The 20,987-nt window shown below is 41.5% G+C and overlaps 1 protein-coding gene across 4 annotated transcripts in view; it reads right to left on the bottom strand.

The window, feature by feature from the left end:
* The window catches only part of OXR1 (oxidation resistance 1), a 374,848-nt gene extending 369,113 nt beyond the window's left edge, over nucleotides 1-5,735 (bottom strand). For 3 of the 4 annotated variants that reach the window (XM_045861019.1, XM_045861022.1, XM_045861024.1), the window contains exon 1: nucleotides 5,614-5,713. The gene's annotated coding sequence lies outside the window, so the exon portion shown is untranslated. Of the gene's footprint in view, nucleotides 1-4,143; nucleotides 4,277-5,613 lie in introns of all 4 variants that reach the window. The other variant, XM_045861020.1, reaches the window with a different exon arrangement.
* Nucleotides 5,736-20,987: the final 15,252 nt, after the last annotated feature.

The following is a 20,987-nucleotide window of genomic DNA, read 5'->3' as shown; positions in this document are numbered from 1 at the left end:
TAAAGAAGGCTGAAAGCCTCAGAAAACATTCTGGGCTATTTGTTTCTTAAGATGAATAAGCATTAATAAACAAAAGCACAACCTTCCACAGGCAAGATAGCCTTTTTCATGCATTGCTATTGCTCATTCTTAACAATAAGCTAAAATGAAATAAACAAAGAAACTCTCTTTGCCTTTGCTGGAGCATAAATTTCAAAACTTTGCTTTTGTTGTTGTTCACAAATTCAGCAGAGGCAAAGCACAGGGTTGGATAAAATTCCTTCCCTTCATACCAGTCTTTTTCCAGTTAAGACAATAGCAAGCTTATTTAAAGGAAAGAGGAGCCACTATATTATTTCATTTCCCCACAAATAAGTATACTCCAACACCTTGAAACATAGGTATTACCTAGTGTTCAAGACAGCAAAAATGCTCACTTTCATAATTCTTCCATTAGTCTCCTTAAAATAGTGACATGGTATGATCAATCTTTGGAAGTATGTGTTCAAAGGCTTTGTTGCAAATATTATTAGGACAGAATCGTTTTGAAATTCTGCTTCACTCTAGCCATTATACCAGCCACGCTACTACTGCCTTCTACCACCATGGCTATCAGAAGTGTAAAAGGACGTGCATCCACCCAACAAGTAACAGTGGGAATGCAACCATCTCTCCTTGTCCAGATGTCAAACAAAATCAATAACAATTTCCTAAATAAAGTTAAAGAGAAACAAGAACTGACCCCTTTCACCTCCTATTGCTCACTCTCTTCTTGCCTGGTCCATACAGAAAGCCACGCAATTGTTTCCCCACGTAATTGTTGCTTCTGCCCTCTGCATTTCACCTACTATGTTCGGAAATATTTTCAAGATTGAGGCTACATAACTGCTCCAAATTTCATGAACATGTCTATACATCATGTGTTTCTTTTTACAGACAGGCTTTTAGAGACATGGGGAATATATGTATATTCTGTGAATAAACCTGTTCTTGCAAACTGGTTGCAATGAACAAGGCAGCTCAGTCTTGCAAATGCAACAGTCCCAGTGCTTAGAACAGAACTTCCTTTTGAATTTGCAAATGCCTGTTGAATTTATAAGCTATGATTCTCACTGGTTTAAGTCATTTTTGAGCTTTCTCATAGTCCAATGATAGGTGCACTCTATCAACACTCATGTTTCTCAAGCTGAAGATCTGTTTTCCTCAATTCTTTCACTACTTCCTTGGGAAAGACAAAGCCCTTCTAACAGCAACAATAGGCAATTGTGTGAACAACTGAACAAAAACAATTCAAAGATGCAAGCAGAGAAACTGGGTTGCCTTTGTGGGAAACAAGGGCTCTCCCATTGCCCTTTTCCCAGAGACACACATCTCTGTTCCACTTTGGAAGGAACACAGAGCTGTTTGTGTTTGTACACACAGGAGAAAAGGAGGGGTTATTATTGGGTGCCCAAGGGATGTAGCAGGAGTATAAAGTCTCCTCTGCTACATGTACTCCTGAGGGACTGAAGGATGGTAATGGCCAAGGATGGAAGGAATGGTTATTAGAACAAGAAGGGAAGTAAGCAGCCCCAGTGATGATCCCTGCAGAATGAATTCTGAAACCAACCAACCAACCAACCGGTAGGGCTGGGGCAGGAGAGAGGGTGGAAACACTGACCAAATCTCTTTAGCTTTCTAGCTCCAGTGATGACAAAGCTTTTTCCTGGTAAGTGCTCTGAGTTCCTGCGTATTATCAATATTAGAACAGATCCCTGATCTTATTACATTTAAGGGTGTAAGCTGTTGTTGTTACTTCTGGGTACAGTACAGTGCTATACAGGCTACAGGGATTTGTTTCTCAATGTATACCACGCTGATGATTTAAAACTGAAACTAAATACATGAAAATTATATGGGATTCTTACCTTCCTGTATAGATACCTACAAATACTAAGGTTTCATTTTGTAATTCATGAGACTTCTAATAAATATTCCTATAACATTCTCTGATTCTGTACAATCCCTTACTACATGAAGAAATTACTAGTTGTAATTTTAATTAAATTACAATTTTAAAAATTAAAGCTATGTATTTTCAAAGGCACCAAACAAGTTCAATAAAAAATAAAAAACAGTACGTGAACAGTTTAGTTTCTGTCAAACATGTTTGCTCACTTCACATGCAAACTATATAATTGATCGTTTTAAATATTCCTAATATATTTTTTGAATTTTTTAAGACTGAAAAGATATTCTACTAAAAGAAAAACACCTTGAAACACCCTAAAACAAAGAGTATTTTAACATGGGGCCACTTTGCAAAGTCAGTCTCTTAATATCAACTACTCTTGATTTTCAAGATAGACTTCCATTAGGAATATTTGAAAGTATCCTCACAGCAGTTGCTTTTAATTCTCACCGTATCTTGTTCTAAGCCAGGGTTTCTCAACTTCAACACTGTTGACATTTGCAGTCAGGTAGTTCTTTGTTATGAGGGACCATCCAGGGCCTTATAGAATGGTAGCAACGTGCCTGGTCTCTGCCCATGGGATGCAGGGACACCCCTCCCCAAGTTGTAGCACCTTCAAACCATCTCCAGACATTGCTAGTGGCCCCCAGGAGGCAAAACTGGCCGGTTGTGAGCCATTTTTCTCTCAATAAGACACCCCAGCATAAGAAAAAGTGATGTCTCTTATTCCAGTTCAACTAACAATTCTATCATCATTCTGCCTCATTAAGCCCTTTCATCACCTTTCAAAAAATGCATTTACCCGAGGGCAGCAAAGATTCCATTGGTCATTTCCTAGGGCACACCTGGGTCTAGGGAACAACAGTCTAGGAAAATCAGTGCCAAATTAGGCTTCGGAGGACGGAGGACAAGGGGTACAATCCTTTGTGTTTCCAATGCAGGACGTAAAGAATGAAGAAGGAAGGGTTCTCTCATTTCACATTAAATTTAGCATTCTATAAACAAACGCTTCACCTGCACAGGTGGTGAACCTCCACAGGAGCTTCAGGCGCCCAAATCCTGCCTTCAGTTGACAACCTGATGAATTTGCCCCACAATCCCTCCTCCTTGACCACCAAACCAAAAAAAAAAAAAAATAGGCAAACATGTAAGATTATGTTTTATTTGAACAGCACTCTGGGGAGAACAGAATTAATGGCTAAAATAATAATTTATTTTACCTTCAGTACAATTACTAATAATAATCAGGAGGAAGTAAACATAGTAATAGAAGCAGAAAGATCTTATTCAAACTTTCCACCATACAGATGTTCGGAAGCACAGACATATGGTATTTCAAAAGGTATATTTCAATAGTTACTGTACTAGAAACCAGGCCAGCCACTGCCACATGGAATAATAAGAGGGCAAGCCCTGGTCATTAGAAGTTGGCTGTCTTCTGTGCTGTGTCCCTCCGCAGGTCCTTGATCACACTGCAAGACAACCCAGGAGTTCTCACTTCCTTTCATTTGAGTCATCCACCCCGCCCCCCACCCCTCTATTTTGGACGGGCACAGCCATGTCTGATGGTTGCACACACGCCATCTCAAAGCCCTCTCGGATACCGGCAGGCTGTAGGTACAGTTTTCACTTCCCTTCTTTGAGTCCTTCCACAGATGGCAGGTTTCCAGAGTCGCCTTCATCCTCACTTGGTTCCCTGTATCTGATAAAGTCGCGCTTAAAATATGGCACCAATGACGACGGCAGAACACAGACGCCGCCGGATGGAGTCGGAGAAGCCAGGAACTTGGTGACAACACCTGCCCGCCCCGCACGCCCCAGTTTCCAATCTTGTACGCAGAAGCTTCTTCCTTTCTTGAGGTTGGTGGGCGAAATCTTTCCCACAGGCGTTTTTACGTAAAGCTTTTTGCACTAGATGCTTGTTGATTCTATTTATCTTGTCTTTTCTTTTTAAGTTACATTAATGTGTGGGGAATTCCGGGGACCCCCCCCCCCCACACACACACACACAATCCATAAGTGCTGCTTGGTTACTCTTCAGGGCCTCCCTTTCCCACTGGTCAATTGGAGCCACCGCGTTTCCCCAGGCCGAGGGGCAACCTCACCACGTCACCTGCAGGGGCAGCAGAGTGAACTGCGGACCTCCAGAGCTACGCCCCAGGGAAGGGCCAGTGGATCCCGAGCCCAGCCCATCTGACCGCCGGGACTCCTACCTCCGGCAGTGGAGGGACAGCCACCTCCTCCGAGTACGGGATCAGGGGACCAGACCAGCATCAGTTTTGGGGGATGCGAGGGCCGGGAAGAGGTTAAGGAGGAGCATCACTGAACCAGCAAAAAAATGTGACCCTGGGGAAAGGAGGTAGAAGAGTAGGAAAGCACGTTCTCTTTAATGCCCTCCCCGTGCTGCCGGTAGAGCCCAGGATCTCCTCGTCATAGACGCACACTGCAGCAACACACGCGGCCCCGGCAGGCAATACGCACACGCGCGCGCGCGCACATACACACTCACACGCCCCGCCGCGAGTTGCACGCTGCAGACTTCTACCTGACTTTCCGGCCCAAAACACCACACCTCTCCGGTGAGACCACAGATTCCCGGGGTCTGTAACGGACACCACTGCTGTCGCCCACCCTGAAGCACACATACTGGGACCCTACATTGCACCCCAAGGGTGCCGGGAACGACTTAGGGGAAGCCTCGGCGGCTCCCCAATAACTGACTACCTTCCTGGCATTTGGATTAGTCCAAATCTCCAACAAGCTCAAGTAGAGCTAGCCTCGGGCGACCAAACCAGGTAGGAGATGGAGAAGCCTGCGGTGCAAGTGAACCGCAGAGAACCGCTACTAAGTCACTATTCGCGGGTCGCACGTAGCCTCCAACCCTTTCCAGAGCCTTTCGGCCCCACCGGCAGCCCTGTTTTTCCGTCCAATCCCTGCACTGCTCCCCTCCTCCCCTTCACCCAAATCCCTCAGCGATTTTCCTGCTGGCCCTTCCAGCCACTTTCTGCCTCCATCCTCTCTCCAGCAGGTTCCCAACATGTGGCCGCGCGTACTCCCTCCAAAAACCTTCCCTTCAAAGCTGCCTCTCTCCATCATTAAATCGTCCTGACCTGGTATTGATTCCCTAAATTATCAGGGTCCACTTGTTCTCCGGAGCCCACTGTCCCTTCTTCCACCGGCGTCCTTTGCTCTAGTTCAAATCCGCTTTCCACGCGCCCCACTTTCCACCCATCTTCCCTCCCGCCGCTCAGGCCAAGGCACGCTCACCATCTACTATACCTCCCATACTGCGCTTTCACGGCGCTCCCACCCTACCCCCGGAGACACCCCGCTTTCCTTCTGCGGCTGTTCTCGGCCAGGCGCCCGCATCCTCTGCCCAGCCTCTCCAACCCGCACCAGCCCGCTCCCCGCCTTCCGAGTCCCTCTCTCTCCGCGCGGTCCTTTTCTCTTTCCTCGACCTCTGCCCGAGCCAGTTCAGCCCTCCTGCTTTGCCGGTAGCCTCTGCTCCGGCATCCGAGTGGCCACCCGCTTTCAAATTGGCCAAGAGGCTCGCCGAGGAGCTGGGCACAGGGGACAGTGGCCAGCCAGATCTCCCGTGCGGCAGTCTCGCCTCCCGCCGGCCAGCTTAGGCTCCCCGGGGCTCAGTGCCCTCGCCCCACCGCCCAACAACCTCACAAACTTACTTGCGGGTCGCCAGGAGGGGGCTGCGGTGAGCGGCGGTGGCCCCGCCTCGGCGAGTGCGCCCCTCTCGGCAGGGCTGGGCGGCGCGGCACTGGCGCTGCGCTCCTGCGGCCGCGCGGTGAATGGGCTCAGCCTGACGCAGCCGGGCTCTGCCTCCGCCGCCGCCGCCGCGCCGCGGAGAGGTTCCAGACATGCTCAGTTTCCAGGCCGGCCCGCGTGGGCCATACCAAGAGCCAGCCACGGAGGGGGATACGGAGAGTAACACGGAGCGATTGCAGCCAGACGGAGGCCAGGGAAGAAGGGGGCGCTGTGCCGCTAAAAATAGCTCCTGCGGAAGCCAAGGCTGGGACTGAAAGCTACACATCCCCATTCCGGCGCTTGGGGGTCAAGGTCCAGGGCGCGCGTCTGGCTAGGACCGTGACCGCACTCTGCATCCCACCCGGAGGAAACCGACCCTTCTCCGCAGACATCCCCCAGTTTCGCCCGAGGCTGCCCCGATTCCTGGCTCCCTCCTTTGGTTCTCTGCAAAGAAACGGAGGAAAGTTGGATTAAAGAGATGTAAAAGCTCTGCCACCGGAAATTGACTCAGACTTAGAGAAAAAAAGTTAGGGGGAATGCCTGGATTTGCAGGAAGGAAAAATGAGGAAAGGACGACGTTCAACAGCTTCCCGGGGTGGTTGGGGGCGGGGGGCCGGAGGGCAAAGGGCTGTGTGAGGCTGGCTGGAGGGGACTGTGCAAAGATCTTCTACCATGGAGAATTCTTTTCTGCGCATTTACGACTCCTCATTCCGCAGAATTTTGCATAGTTCGCTGACACACACCCTGACCTTGGTGATTTTGTTCTTGCTATCTGAATTTCCCTAGGTTATTTCCGCCCCCACGTTCGATTTCCACCCTTCCTCTTCTAACCAGGCTTTAAATTGCCACAAGAAAAGGGCGCAAACTGAAGACGGGTGGATTACGACACCTGAATTGGAGCCTGTCCCTTTGCTAACCCTTTGTAATGAGGGCTTGGTCCTGTGGCCAAGTTAGCGCCAAGATGTGTCCTGGGTCTCCTGAGCACTGTCAGTTGATGTCTCAAAACCACCGCACCGGCAAATTCACCACATCTGTCCCCGTTGTTACTGTTAAGTATATTCTACCTCCTTCCTGATAATCTACTTTTGAATTTTTTCTTCCTGAGAGGTATATGTGTTTCCTCTCAGGGTAAATTCACCAGAGCCACCCCATAAAAGAATCATTATTATTCCCGTTTGACAGATGACGTTGAAGTTCAGAGACATTCATCTCTTGCCTTGAATAATAACTTAGTGTTGACCCAGAGGGTACCTGACTAGAAACTTTCATGACTTCCACACAACCAACCCCCTTGAAACAGTAGTTTTACTTGAGACGGGAAATTTAGGAATTATTCTCTGTAGAGTAGTAAATATTGAAAAATGCTGATTGCAAGTTTTGATCTCCATTATTTCCCCCACCCTTGATTTTTTTTTCTGGGCATTTACAGCTTACATTTTGTCTATTTTGTTGAAAGTGACTGTTTTCGTTTGTATTCATTGAGAGAATTTACTGAGAATCTTCTAAGAGCGGTGCATTCACCTAGATGTATCACAATTCAGCTTGTTTGCTAAAGCTACTTTCTTTGGCCATTGTTAGAAATTAGTGAGGTTTTGTGAAACTTAGTGAAGTAGGTGCGCTCGTTTCACAGAACTGTAACAGTATGGGTATATTTGGATGAAGTTTTCTTCCCTCCTAAGCTGCCTCCTTCCCTCCCCACTTACAATTTGGTGCCATACCCAACCCAAAATGTTTGATCTTTTACCTGCTAGACTCCAGCTCCTTGATTCATTTTTTCTTTAGAGTGTGTTTCCAATAGATGGCATCTCCAGGACTAGAGCCACTTTGTAATGACAGTGCCATTTTTGTAATGTTATATGAGCCATTCATTGGGAAATCAAAATGGAACTTCCTTAGGGTATCAGCACAACTCACTCATTCCTTTCTGAAGGTAGTGAAAAAAGACGAAAAATATACTTTACCTTTATCCCAGTTGTTTTCCTTCTTCCTTTCTCAGTAATTAATCTTATAGTGCCTGTGATTGTCTGAACGTGTTCACGCTACTGCATGAGCACTAGGTATAATCATGAAATGGGCAATTGATTTCAAAGTTTAGATTTTTTTTTATTTTCTACCTAAATATGAAGTTCAAAAACATATTGTATTCAAAACTCTTAATAGCACATGGCAGACTCAACTCCAACTACCAGGCAGACAAAGACAGTGCAGTGGCTGTGTCTCGCAGAAGAGCAAGGAGTGGAGGTTGATCCAGGGCTGACCGTCAGTGGGAATGTTTCTCCCTCTCCCACACTTGCTCTCAGCATTGCTTTCAGTGTTGGTTTCATTCTCCACCAGTCTGTGTCCCTAGTGCAGTTCCAGCCCTACACAGAGGACAAGCTTTTGATCTTGCCAAGAAAGCAAACCTCGTGCGCTGATGGGCAGGTCAATCTTTGAAAAAGGACTCGGGCTGGCTGTCCAGAGTCACACAGATCCTCTAGGGGAAGAAACCTTCTCAAAAGGAGGGAAAGGATCCAGTTAGCAGAAAAAGAGAGAGGGGATGCTTTCAAGATAGAAATAATAGACACCTACCACAACCATGGACTGGCCTGTTTCCCCACAGACAAAAAAAGGACAGCAGTCCCCCAGTGGGATATCTTTTGGCTTGAATTATTCAGGAATAAGCAAAAGAGTAATAATGCTTTTAAGTGATGTTTCCTACCTCTTTTTAGGCTCAGATGCTTCGATCTGCCTGCCTAATGGTAGCAGCCAGTCCCCTCTTTGTTGCTTTTCTCTTTGTTTCTGGCCCTGGTTACCTCCAAGGTGGTGCCTCTTGCTAATGTCTTCCAATGAGCCTCCAATCAGCTCAGGCCTGCAGTCCACAACTGTCTCTACGGGAAAAGGCTATTTTCTGTATTCTTAAAGCCCGTTCTTTCTTTTGTGACTTAACATTCTTGATCATTACCCAAACCATTTAATAACTAATTAGTTATAAAAGTAACTAAGGCTTTTCTCTTTTGCCTCCAACCCTAAACATATAAGGGGGAAATGCTACTCTTATAGTAAATGTATTATGTCTGTCATAGGGATCACTGCTAGGATTATTTAAGTAAATTATTATCACTCCTTTTCTTTGTATTTACCCCCAAATGCATGAAATTCACTTGTTACCTCTTTTAATTGGTTTATTAAAAAAATAATGCAGTCCTGGCCAAGTGGCTCAGTTGGTTGGAGCATCAGCCCAATGTGCCAAGGTTACAGAATTGGTCCCCAGTCGGGGCACATATAAAGTTGGCCAGTGAATACATGAGTAAGTGGAAGGACAGGTTGGTGCTCCTCTCTCTCTTTCGCCCCATCCCCCATCAATAAATTAAAAACAATTTTAAAAAAAGAAATAATTCAATCAGTACATGAATCACTTCATTTAAACTGCATTTTATAGTTACATTAAAGTCATCCAATCCAGGATTTTTTCTTCCTTAATCTTCTTCCTCATTGGCTTGTTTACACATGGTCTTCTAGGGCCTCCTCACTCAGCGTTTGTCACCCACACCTCTCAATCCACATCCCTGGTTCTACCTCTTTTCTCTTTCCAGTTCTTCGTATCCCACCTCAGCAGTTTGTTGACCTTCTCTCACATCGGTAGGACTCTCCCACTTGCTTTAGTTACCTATATACTTGCTTCTCCCCCAACCCCTGCAAACTACTAGTTCATGGAAGATTTGGACTATGGAAAATTTATAAACGTATGTATTTTTATCTTCAGTGTTCCCTAGATGCTTACTGAAACATTAAAGGATTATAAGGGGAAGGGGAATATTTGGCTCTGAAACAAGAGGACTCATGGGGCATGGGTTAAGTCCCTTGGTATCAGGGAGTGGAGAAAAGACGGGGAGGGATTGGTACTCGAGGTGGACAGCACGGGATAGACACTTTGACTATTTCACCATTTTGTTTAGGGATAGCTCTATGGTGCCCCTTCTTCCCTCCTTTATGTTTTCTTATCAAACTTCTCTAGCTCGGAATTCCTTCAGTACGATCTGTATCACACTGCCCAGCTTCTCTACGTTTTCCAGTATTGTCACTGACTACTGGGCACACTCCCCTTCTGTGACATGGAGGCAGCCTGGTTCAGACACTAGGACACCGGTGCATTTCTTTTATACTAAGTTTGCCTTTAGAAAATGAGGATGAAATTAACACACAGGTGACTTCTTTAAAAGAAAAAGAAATATAAAGATGGCTTCATGGAAGAGCTTTTTAAAAGCTTGTCTTCTTAATAGCTGATATTTTGTCAATGTTCAAAAAAAATTATACTATGGAAAATTAAATGGGAGCAATTCAAAGTCACTAATGCCTAAATTATTCTTTAAATTCATGACTATAGGGAAATGTCAAAACAGATCAACTAATGACATGTACTGAAGACATAAATGTTCATGTTCCCCTGTCTCTGCACTTCAAGGCTAAAACTGCTCCAGGAAATAGTCATGAGACATTAAGGATGCTCATACTATTTGTGAACCCAAAATGCTTCTTGAGTAAAAGACTTAGCTCTGCCAGCACTCTCCTTGGGGAAGGAGATTGTGGATAATTATGTACTTCAAATATCAGGCTTCTCTCTTCTTGCCTCTAAATCTAGCACAAACATGACTTAGTGAACACGCAGCAAGGTCGTGAAACACCTGCAACTCTTCCACTTTTCACTGAGTCCAATGCTTCAATAACAAATGGTTTGCATGTATAATCCCAGATTCTCAAGTATTATCAAGAAATTCATGACCAAAATTGTTTCCATAATACATTTGAATATAATGTATTCAAAAAATGTGTTGGCATCAATTAATAATAATAATAATAATATTCAACATTTATCAGTACCTCTATGTATCTCATCCCGTGGCAGGTACTTACTTTGCATAGTACTTATTCTCATAACAATTCAATGAGGTAGTATGGTACTTTGCATCTTTCTGGTTGTCTATACAAAAACTCAACGTAAACTAGTGTAGATGAAAAAGGAAGTCTTCTGACACAACAGTGGTATGAAATGTGACTTCTGCAGGCAGGGGTTCCTCAGAGCCTCCTGGAAACATTGCCATGATTTTGTCCCTTCCTCATCAGCATCTCTCTCTTGCGTCAGGTTTATTTTCCCACCTTGCTGATAGGCTTTGCCTATGGTCTGCACAGCCCAGGATCCCTCCACTAAATAAAGACTGAGTCTATTCCATTTGTTTTGGCTTAAAAATTCCCAGATAACTTATTATTTGCTTGTGAAGAATATAGTATGCAAAAGGAAAAGGTGGGGAGCCTTGGCAGACACCCCCTTAACCAGGTAATAAAAGTTAACCTCATCAGGGAGGTCATGTGGGTATCTCTTACCTTCTGATGCTGTGCTCTAAGGCTACCTCATCTCCGTGGAATTACTGGCAAAAAACTGCATTCTAGTTCTATCATGAGGAAAAATATCAAACCCAAACTGAGGGACATTCTACAAAATACCTGACCAGCACTCCTCAAACCTGGCAGTCATAAAAAAAAAAAAAAAAAAAACAAGGAAAGACTTAGAAACTGTCATAGTCCAAAGGAGACCAAGGAGTCTTGACAATTGAATCTGGTGTTGTTTCCTAGACTGGATCTTGCAATGGAAAGAGAAAATTAGTGAAAAAAATTAATGGAATCCAGAGTTTAGTTAATAGCAATGAGCCCATATTAGTTTCTTAGTTTTGACAAATGTACGATGGTAAATGTAGGGGAAACTGGGTAAAAGATATATAGGAGCTCTCTGTGTTACCTTTACAACTTCCCTATAAACCTAAAATTATTCCAAAATTTAAAAATGCATTTAAAAGCAGCAAAGATAAAAGCCAATATTAATAAAACAAATTCCCAGGGAAAAACCATGATCCCAGACCAATTAACTAGGAGCAGCAGGCAAGGTCATCTAACAGAGAAAATGGCCCCCGGATGCCACATTTGCTGTTCCAGCCACTCCCAGAGAATGCGACAGAGGGAAAAGGGTGAAGCAGATAGTTGTCAGCTAGGAAGGAATCCAACAAGTGCAACTACAGATGAAAAAGCTAAAGGTCAAGGGACTGAATACCATATTTTGTCAATTCTCAGGTGCACTAGTCCATATTTTAACTTTTATGAAAGCGGGATACAGTTTTGATTTGTTAGTGATATTATTAATGTTTTAGATGTGATGAAATATGGTCATTTGTTTCTGATGATAGCAAATGACGGACCCAGAATTCAAACTCAGTTTCTTAATCACTTTTATCTGGAAAAGAAAGGAGAGAAAAAGAAAGGAAGAAAGGAAAGAAAGGAAAGAAAGGGAAGAAAGGGAAGAGAGAAAAGAAAGGAAAGAAAGAGGAAAAGGAAAGGGAAGAAAGAAAGAAAGAAAGCTTTGACTGTCATTCCCTTCAGGTGTCCCTCAATATTGACTGTACCACCATGCAACAGAAGTGCTGATTGCATCAACCCAAACTGCAGAAACCAAAGTGGAATTGAGACGATGACAAATTTGACCTAAGAATTTGTTTTTCTGATAAAGTTATCACCAAGACACCATACACAGCAAATTCTGGGAAATTAGGATAGTCAAGAACCAGAATTTATACTCTTTTGCAAATATATATACATACAATGTCTTAACACTCCATTTCAGCGGGCTCACTTTTATATTTCAGCTCAAATAGATTGAAGCTAGATTGATTTAAAAAATAAATTTTGTTAATGATATACTAGTTAGTTCATAAGGTATTATGAAACCAGGAAACATGAAGATTTATGTTTAATCCCTTTAAGAAATAATAATAACCCTATTAGAAAATCTTAAGACAATGATCCAGAGTCTATGTCAGTTCAGTTTATAAATTCACAATCATTTACTGGGCATCTGTTAGGGTGGTGCCCAAGCACCACACTAAGCCCTAGTGATACTGCACTACAAGAAGATAGGCTTGGTCCCTGTTTCCATGGAGCTTTCATAGTATAATTACAAATGAGGGAGGACTTTAGAAATTATGGACGTTCAAGGAGCATATGACCAGAGAATTTAACCTAGTCTAGATGGACAGAAATGGCCTAAGGAAATAGTATTTAAGCTGAGACTAGAGAAACAAGCGCAAACGTTTACTAAACACTTGCTGTGTGCCAGGTGCATTAGGTGCTTTACCCACCCTGACAGATACTCTTCCAGATGGTCGGTGGCTCATTACACGTCCAGATCTCTTTCTAAAGGTTTTACTGTAGGCAGAAGTGGAAAGGCTAAAATCTGCCTTTTTCAAGCATCCTTGCAGTTCAAGTTCCAGTTATAATTTAAGCTCCACCCATCAGAAGCACTGAGTAGACTCTGACATTGAGACTGAGTACGTGGAAGAGACATGATGAACTCGGGACTTGCTGGTCTGGTAGTTGCAGGTGTAGCCATGTCTTCCCGATCCTGGAATAACAATTTAATGTCCTTCCAGTAGTGTGATCCCAGCTGCAAGGGTGCAATTTTGGAGCTGGCAGTTACCACAAAGCCTGCAGAAAACTGCGCCTCCTTTGTGACAGAAGTAACAGCTCTCCTCGTGGGCCATTGGTGGGGCATTTTTCTGAAGTATGATGAGATGCGAAATGTGAAGAATGCGTGGTGGGCTGACTATGCATAACTGTCTTAAAGAGCAGACTCTTTAGACAGAGAAAAAAGTTTAGGAATTTAAATTCTTAGCTCAAGGCATAGCCTGAGAGCAACAGTTTCTAAAATGATTCTAACAAAAACAATTATCTCATATATAATTGATATACATCTATTAAAACAACAGATGTGGAATCTAATCTATGGATCTGTGAGTTACAGTTTAGTGTGCATTTATGGCCTGCAAACAAATGGATCGATTGGTAAATATGTATCCCAAGAATTAAAATGATGACAAATATATGTGATGACACTTGGAAGAATGACTCCATATTTCCTGAGCACCAAGTTTCACTGATACTTACATGTCTGCAGAAACCCTGTCTTTGCCTTACCTATAGCTACCTAGTCTGAGGGGGTTACCTTAACAGATAATGTTCTCCTTTCACCCACCTCTCCAACTATACCAGTCTAAACCTGTACAGCACAAGTGAAATCCTAGCCAAGGAAGCGGGATAAGGTAAGGGAGCAATTTCAAAGCCAACCCCCATAGGATTTCCACCTGCTTAAAGGATGCAATATTTGGCCATTTTGAAATTACATCAGCAAAAATCAGGGGAATGCATGTGTGTGTGTGTGTGTGTGTGTGTGTGTGTGTGTGTGTGTGTGTGTGTGTTGTGAGGCTGCTAGCCCAGGGAAGAAAGAGGAACATAATTTTCCAGTGTAAGGGTACTTATCAGAGAGTGTACCTTGATCTACTAGCTTGAATAATTGGGAAAGGTTCTAATGGTTTGTTCATTTGTTTAACTAGACCCTGGTCTTAATTATCAACTATACTGAATGAAGTTGAGATGCTAGAAATTTCTATGTGTAATATAAAAGGGGTCTGAGAAGTTGTGGAGATGAGGATGCTGGAGTGGCATTAACAAGAATCATTGGCACAGCTACTCCCTAACTATTGGTACTTGAGAAGACTCAGAAGACCCTTCTTTCATCACGCACTAATTACATCATTGACTCTCCTCTTTGGCCACAAATGAAGATGGGAGGTGCTGACATTGAATAGGTTACTAGGATTGAACAGTGATGAAGGCTTACCAGGTTGGAAGAGGCCAGGTAGCAACTTAACCACCAGCATCAAGGTGGGTGACTATCATAATGGGTGATAGGGCTGAAATGATTATAAAAACTGTGACCCACAGAGACACTAAGAAGTGGCCGAAAGATCACAGGCTCCTTAGTACTGGAATACCTGGGCATCACACTAAGGTCCTACTTAGTCTATACAGCCAAGGTAGCTTTCGTTGAAGGTAGACCTGACTTAAATCATCACAACAGAGGATCATGGCTCCCCTCCTGATATCCAGATCTGAGTTAGTGCCCAGGAATCTGGGTAAGCTCAGAGCAGGGTCCTGTACCACAAGTACTTGACTTTTTCTCATAGCCTTCCTGCACAGGACCTGCAATTATTTACCAGAGCAACTGTCTCTGGGGAAAATAGAAGTTCCCAGACCTTTCTGGAGAGTTTTGCATTCTAATTCTAATCCAGAGTGTCATTGTGGTTCACTGGCAGGTGATAAACAGCAATTTTGTGTTGAGTTAATGTCACTGGGATTCAGTGGTTTTGCAAACCCATTTTGCATTTAATTCCCCCATTCCTGAGTCTACACTTGGAACATATATACACTCAGTAGCCGTTATTGACTCCCTGACATTGTCATGAATGCTTTCAAAGTAGAAAATCTCCTCCCCACCCCCACAAAAAAAAACAAGCAAAATAATCCCCCCAAATCCTAAACCTCACAATCCTTAGCAAAATTATAGGTAGTGAGCCAAAGCTATATTGCATTCTCAGGGGGAGTCATAGAGAAAAGTGTTACCACCAAATACTTGAAAATTGCAAGGGTAGTGACCGCAATCACATCCTCCATTTTGCTCACCTGTTCAATTTAGGCAAAAGCTGTATGGATCCGGGAAAAAGAAGATTCTCAAAAGCTTAGTTAGGTGATTGAACCAGTTGCAGTTGATTTTCCAAAGGTGACCTCATTACTCTAACAACTCATGACAGCCTCCGATCCCCAGCATGCAGCTGTTTATTGGCCGGATGTGTTGTTCACTGTGTTCATAAACACAGAGCCCCAGGAGGTGTTTGACCTCGCCTTCACTGGATAGAAAAGCAGGACAATTTACTGTCTTGTCTCAGACCAGATCACCTCTGATTCTGCACCACAATACAGGGGTGGGCAAAAGGGGGCTTATAGTTGTTGTGCAGGTTATGGCTATTATAATAGCTTTATTAGCTCCAGAAGAATAAACTCCATGTTTTGCATACTCACAACTGTAAACCTCCTTTTGCTCACCCCTTATATATAATCCAGAGCCCCTTGATTATGTCATAATTTCCCAAGTTTTATGCTGAACAACTAAACTGATGGCACTCTCCTAGGAGCATCTGGTGATCAGAAAACAGTTGGGATACTAGGTAGCTTGACAAGACATATAGCTGATAGATTCAGATAAAAAGTCCATAATGTACGTATGTATGTTTATATGTACTGGGCTGGCCAAAATGTTCCTTTGATTTTTTTTCTATAAGATGGCTCCAGTCACACTTAGTTGTCTTTAACTTTATTCAAAACAATTTTGTTAGATTGTATTGTGACAGCTGTCATACCAGCATGCATTTTAAAAACTTATCAAAATTGCTGAATCTTTGTGTAGCCATTTGAATATTGAAGAAAGAAAACAGGCAACATTTTGGGTGTATTATGCTTTACTATTTCAAGAAAGGTAAAAACACAACTGGAACACAAAAAGAGTTTGTGCAGTGTGTGGAGAAGGTGCTGTGGCTGATTGAACATGTCAGGGGTGGTTTGAAAAGTTTCATGCTGGAAGTTTTTCACTGGACAATGCTCCACAGTCATGTAGACCAGCTGAAGTTGAGAGTGATTAAATTGAGACATTAATTAAGAGTAATCAATGTTATAGCACATAGGAGAAAGCTGACATACTCAAAATATCCAAATCAATAAAGTTATTGGTGAAAATGAAAAATGCATCTTTTATTTTATGGAAAAAAACGTGTAGACTTTTTGACCAAGCCAATGCTTGTTATCCAATTTTTTTTAAATTTAATGTTGCTCTTCATAACTAGAGTGTATATGTTCCAGGAGAGCAAGGATGATGTCTGCTTTGTTCACCACCATAGTCCCAGCACAACCCTGGCACCTAGAAGAATGTTCACCTAGAACGTGTTCAATGGATAGTTCTGTCCTTCACTATACACCCTCTCTCAAAGAACAGTGAGAGTTTCGTAATAGCTATTTTCTTTGGGTAAAGATGAAATTTGGCTGCTAAAAATTACAATTCAAAGATCTTGAATGCTGCTAAAATGAGATTTGATGTGAAACCATTTGGAAGAAGCATGGTTTGGAATAAGGAATAAACATAAATTTCCTCAACTTGCAATGACGTGTTTGAAAGAACTCCCATTTATGAAAAAGAGAAGAATAATTACTTAGTTTCAGGGATGTAAGGAAGATAGCGGTCACATAGGGAACTTATGATATTTTTGTGTATTTGTTTGCTTTTACCATTTAACATAGAACAAACAGTTCATGAAACACCAAAATAATGCATATTTAATAAGACAGAAAGTCAAGGAAAAAAAGGAAAGGATTAAACAAAAATGACACATCACTAAGACATTTCATATCAGATTTTGTTAAAAGAAGTGGTTAAGAGGGGAAAATATGCAATGTTTTTTGCTTATCCAAATGACAATTGGTGAAAAAAAGTTTTTGTACTAAAAATTAAATCAGGCTATCTTAAAGCCTCCAAGGTAAGATAGAATGAGCAGAGGCTCCTCCCTAAATAAACAAGATATTATGCCAACAAAGGAAAATCTACACAGGAAACCAGGAACAGGTCATCTACATGCCATACCTTGGCTAGTGCAAGTCAGATGAATTTGCTCCACACCCCCCACCTCCCATCATCTCTCCAGGATCAGCACAGATGTCACTCCCTGACACCCCATCCCCATTGCTCAGGGTTGGCTGAGTGCTCTTCCTAAGTGTTATCAACTTAGCAAGTTCTACTCATTCCTCTTTAATACTTCATAATTGTAGTTGCTTATTGTCTCCTCTAATGCTGAAATTGAAGGGAGGGGCTATATCCTGTGAAAGATTATATCCCTCAAACTCACACAGTGCCTGGGCAAAAAGTAGCTTCTGATAAATATGGGCAGAGACACCAAACATGACACTTGACACTGTTGACAGAGAGCATTCTCCCAGGTGTGAAGAAGGGTCTGGTTGTTCCTGATGACACTGTTCAATTCGGAGAAACAAGCATGGAGGTGAGGATCAACTGTGCAGTTGGAAGGCCTACAACCTAGACTTGCACTTTCTTTTAAGGATCAGCATCTTCTTGACCCATTCAGCATGGGAAGAAAGCCTTGCAGGAAAGGCCATAGTATGATCTCTTGTAAAACAAATCAGTGAGTGCAGTGAGAGGGTTTTTAACGGTTTTCTCTGCTCTGGTTACAGAAATAATCAATCCTTTTCACTATCACCTAAAGGCTTTTTATGTCCTTGTCCTTATGTCCTATGTCAGGATCTAGGGCTCCATCTTAATATTATTATAAATAGTATTGCTATTTTAATTTTATTATCAATTGTTGCTAGTATATAGAAGTACGATTTTGTTTTTACATTGACCTTGTGTCATGGAAATTAATTCACTAGTTCTAGTAATTTTTAACAGATTATTTAGGATTTTTTAGTCAAATATCCTGTCCCCTGAAGATAGAGAGTTTTACTTCTTTCTTTCCAATGTTTTTGTCTTTAATTTCTTTTTCTTTCCTTACTGCAATGACTAGAAATTGAATCACAATAATGAATAGAGATGACAAAGTGGACATTCTTGCCTTTTCTTGATCTTAGATAAAGTGTATTGTTAATTACACCATTAGGATGGTGTGAGCTCTGGGTTCTTCACAACAGCCCTTAATACATTCAGATAGTTTTTCCCTTCTTCATTTTTGATAGTGTTTGTCATAAATGGGTACTAAATTTTCTCATTTTCTCCATTTATTAATTATATTGAAATAGAGTGATCAGTGTTTAGAACTCTGAATCAAGCTTTTATTCTTGGGCTAACCTTCACTTGATAATAATGTATTATTCTTTTACTTACTGGATTCAATTTACTTATATTTTGTTGAAGATTTCTGTGGAGCCTCATCAGGAGTATTTGCTGTAATTTACCTATACTGTAATGTCTTTCTAGGGTGATAGTATCAAGACATCCTTAAAAAAATGATCTGGGAATTGTTCTCTCCTTATCATTTTCTAAAAGAATTTTTGTCAGGTTGATACCGTATAAAACCAGCTAGGTCTAGAGTTTTAGATCATCAATGAAATTTCATTAACAGATAAGTCTATATAGATATTTGATTTCTTGTTGGGTGTTGAAATGTTGTATTCTTCAAGGAATTTGTCCACTTTTCTAAATTATGAATGTATTAACCTAAAGAAATTTATCTTTTATTATAGGTTTAATGCTTGTAAGATTTGTCATGATATCCCCTATTTCTTTTCCAGTGTTAATACTTTGTATTTTCTTTTACATAATTAACACTATTATGTTTTTTGCTAATTTTATTGATTTAAAAAAAAACACAACTTGGCCTCCTGACCAGTGTGGCTCAGTTGGTTGGGCATCACTTTGCAAAGAAAAGGTCACTCATTCCATTCCTAGTCAGGGCACATGCCTGGGTTGTGGGTTCAGCTTCTGGTTGGGGCACAAACAAGAGGTAACTAATCAATGTTTCTTTCTCATATAGATATTTCTCTTCCTGTCTTCCTCTCAAAAAATTAATTTAAAAAATCTTTAAAAAACAACTTTGCTCTTTACAAAAATTGACTCAAAATGGATCATATATCTGAATATAAAATGCAAAAGTGTAAAACTTGTAAAAGATAAAACAGAGAAGACCTAGATGACCTTGGGTATGGTGATGCCTTTTAGATACACCAAAGGCATGAATGGAACTGTAGCAGATTAAAAAGCTTCTTCTGCACAGCAAAAGAAATTGTCATGAAAACAAAAAGGCAACCGATCAAAAGGAAGAACGTATTTGCAAACAACACCTCCAACAAGGGGTTAATATGCAAAATATATTAACAATTCATACAACTCAACAACAGAAACATACAACCCAATTTTTTAAAAAAATGGGCAAAGGACCCGAACAGACATTTCTTCTAAAAAGAAATACAGGAAAAATAAACTCACAGACACTGACAAGAGTGTGGTGATAGCCAGGGGTGGAGGGGTGTGGGGAGGAGGAGGAGGGAATAGGGAAGATAAATGGTGATAGAAGGAGACTTGACTTGGGGTGGTGAATATACAGTACAGTGTAGAGATGTTGTGTTGTAGAATTGTGCACCTGAGACTTGTAATTGTGTTAACCAGTTTCACCCCAACAAATTCAATAAAAAGGAAAAAATCAGGAACAGTACCAGGTATTGGAAAAGAGGTGAGCAATTAGAACTCTCTCTCTCATTGCTGGTACAACCACTTTGGAAAGCTGTATGATTGCTTCTTATAAAGTAGACATGTGACCATTCTATGCCCAGCAGTTTCACTCCTTGGTATTTACCCAAGAGAAATAAAAACATAAACCCACATACACACAAAGACATACAAATGGCCAACAGATATGAAAAGATGCTCAAGCCCAGCAGGCATTAGGGAAATGCAAATCAAAACTAAAATGAGATACCACGTCATAACTGTTAGAATCAACAAGACAAGTAAAAACACGTGTTGGAGAGGTTGTCAAGAAAAAGGAACCCACGTTCACTTCTAGTGGGAATGTAAACTGGCACAGCCACTATAGAAATCAGTATGGAGTTTCCTCAAAAAAATTAGAATGGAGTTGCTATATAACCCAGCAACCTCTCTTCTGGATAGTTACTTCCTTTTTGATATTGCATTTATTTCCTCTCTTGACTTCTTAGCTATGCCTCTTCTTCGTTTTTCAAGTGGTTGCTGAGCTCCTACACCTCTTTTATTAATTTATTGTATTTTTTTATTTCTTGCTTCACAAACGTGAAGACTATGCATTTTTTTTTAAACCACACTGTACTATTTCCTGTGAAACTGACCAGTTCCTATGAAACTCACCATTGTCTAAATAATCTATTATACTGGAAGACATGCTAATGGAACAAAAGAATGAAAAATATCCCTGGAGAGTGATGAAATTTTAGTTGTTAAAAACATTGGCATTAAAACTATTTACATTTATAGAACTAACTCTAGGTAATTGTTTTATGTATGTTTACAAAGTTTATTATAAGTGTGTTTTTCACTAGAAAGATACACTATATAGTAGTGTCACCTGACAATGATTAAGAATCTATAAATGTTTCATTTTCCATGAAAGAGAATTTTAGAAAAATGTCTACCTTTTAGATAGATAACAGAAGGAATGAAAGTTTAATAAGCCAGAATTCAAAAGTGGTGATCTCTGCGAGGCAAAATTATACCTTATTTATTTCACTATGCTTTTCTGTATTTTTTGAAACAATAAAAAATTTAAACCATATTACAAAAATATACTTCTCCTTTATTGTCATGAAAGGCTCAAAGCACTTGAAACATGTAGCAGCTTTGACTTCCATTCAG

Source organism: Phyllostomus hastatus, unplaced genomic scaffold, assembly GCF_019186645.2.
Source record: "Phyllostomus hastatus isolate PE091 unplaced genomic scaffold, TTU_PhHast_1.1 phas_scaffold_21, whole genome shotgun sequence".
Taxonomy (NCBI): domain Eukaryota; kingdom Metazoa; phylum Chordata; class Mammalia; order Chiroptera; family Phyllostomidae; genus Phyllostomus; species Phyllostomus hastatus.
The sequence above is the reverse complement of the archived record's forward strand: the minus strand, read 5'-3'. Positions and strand labels throughout refer to the sequence as shown.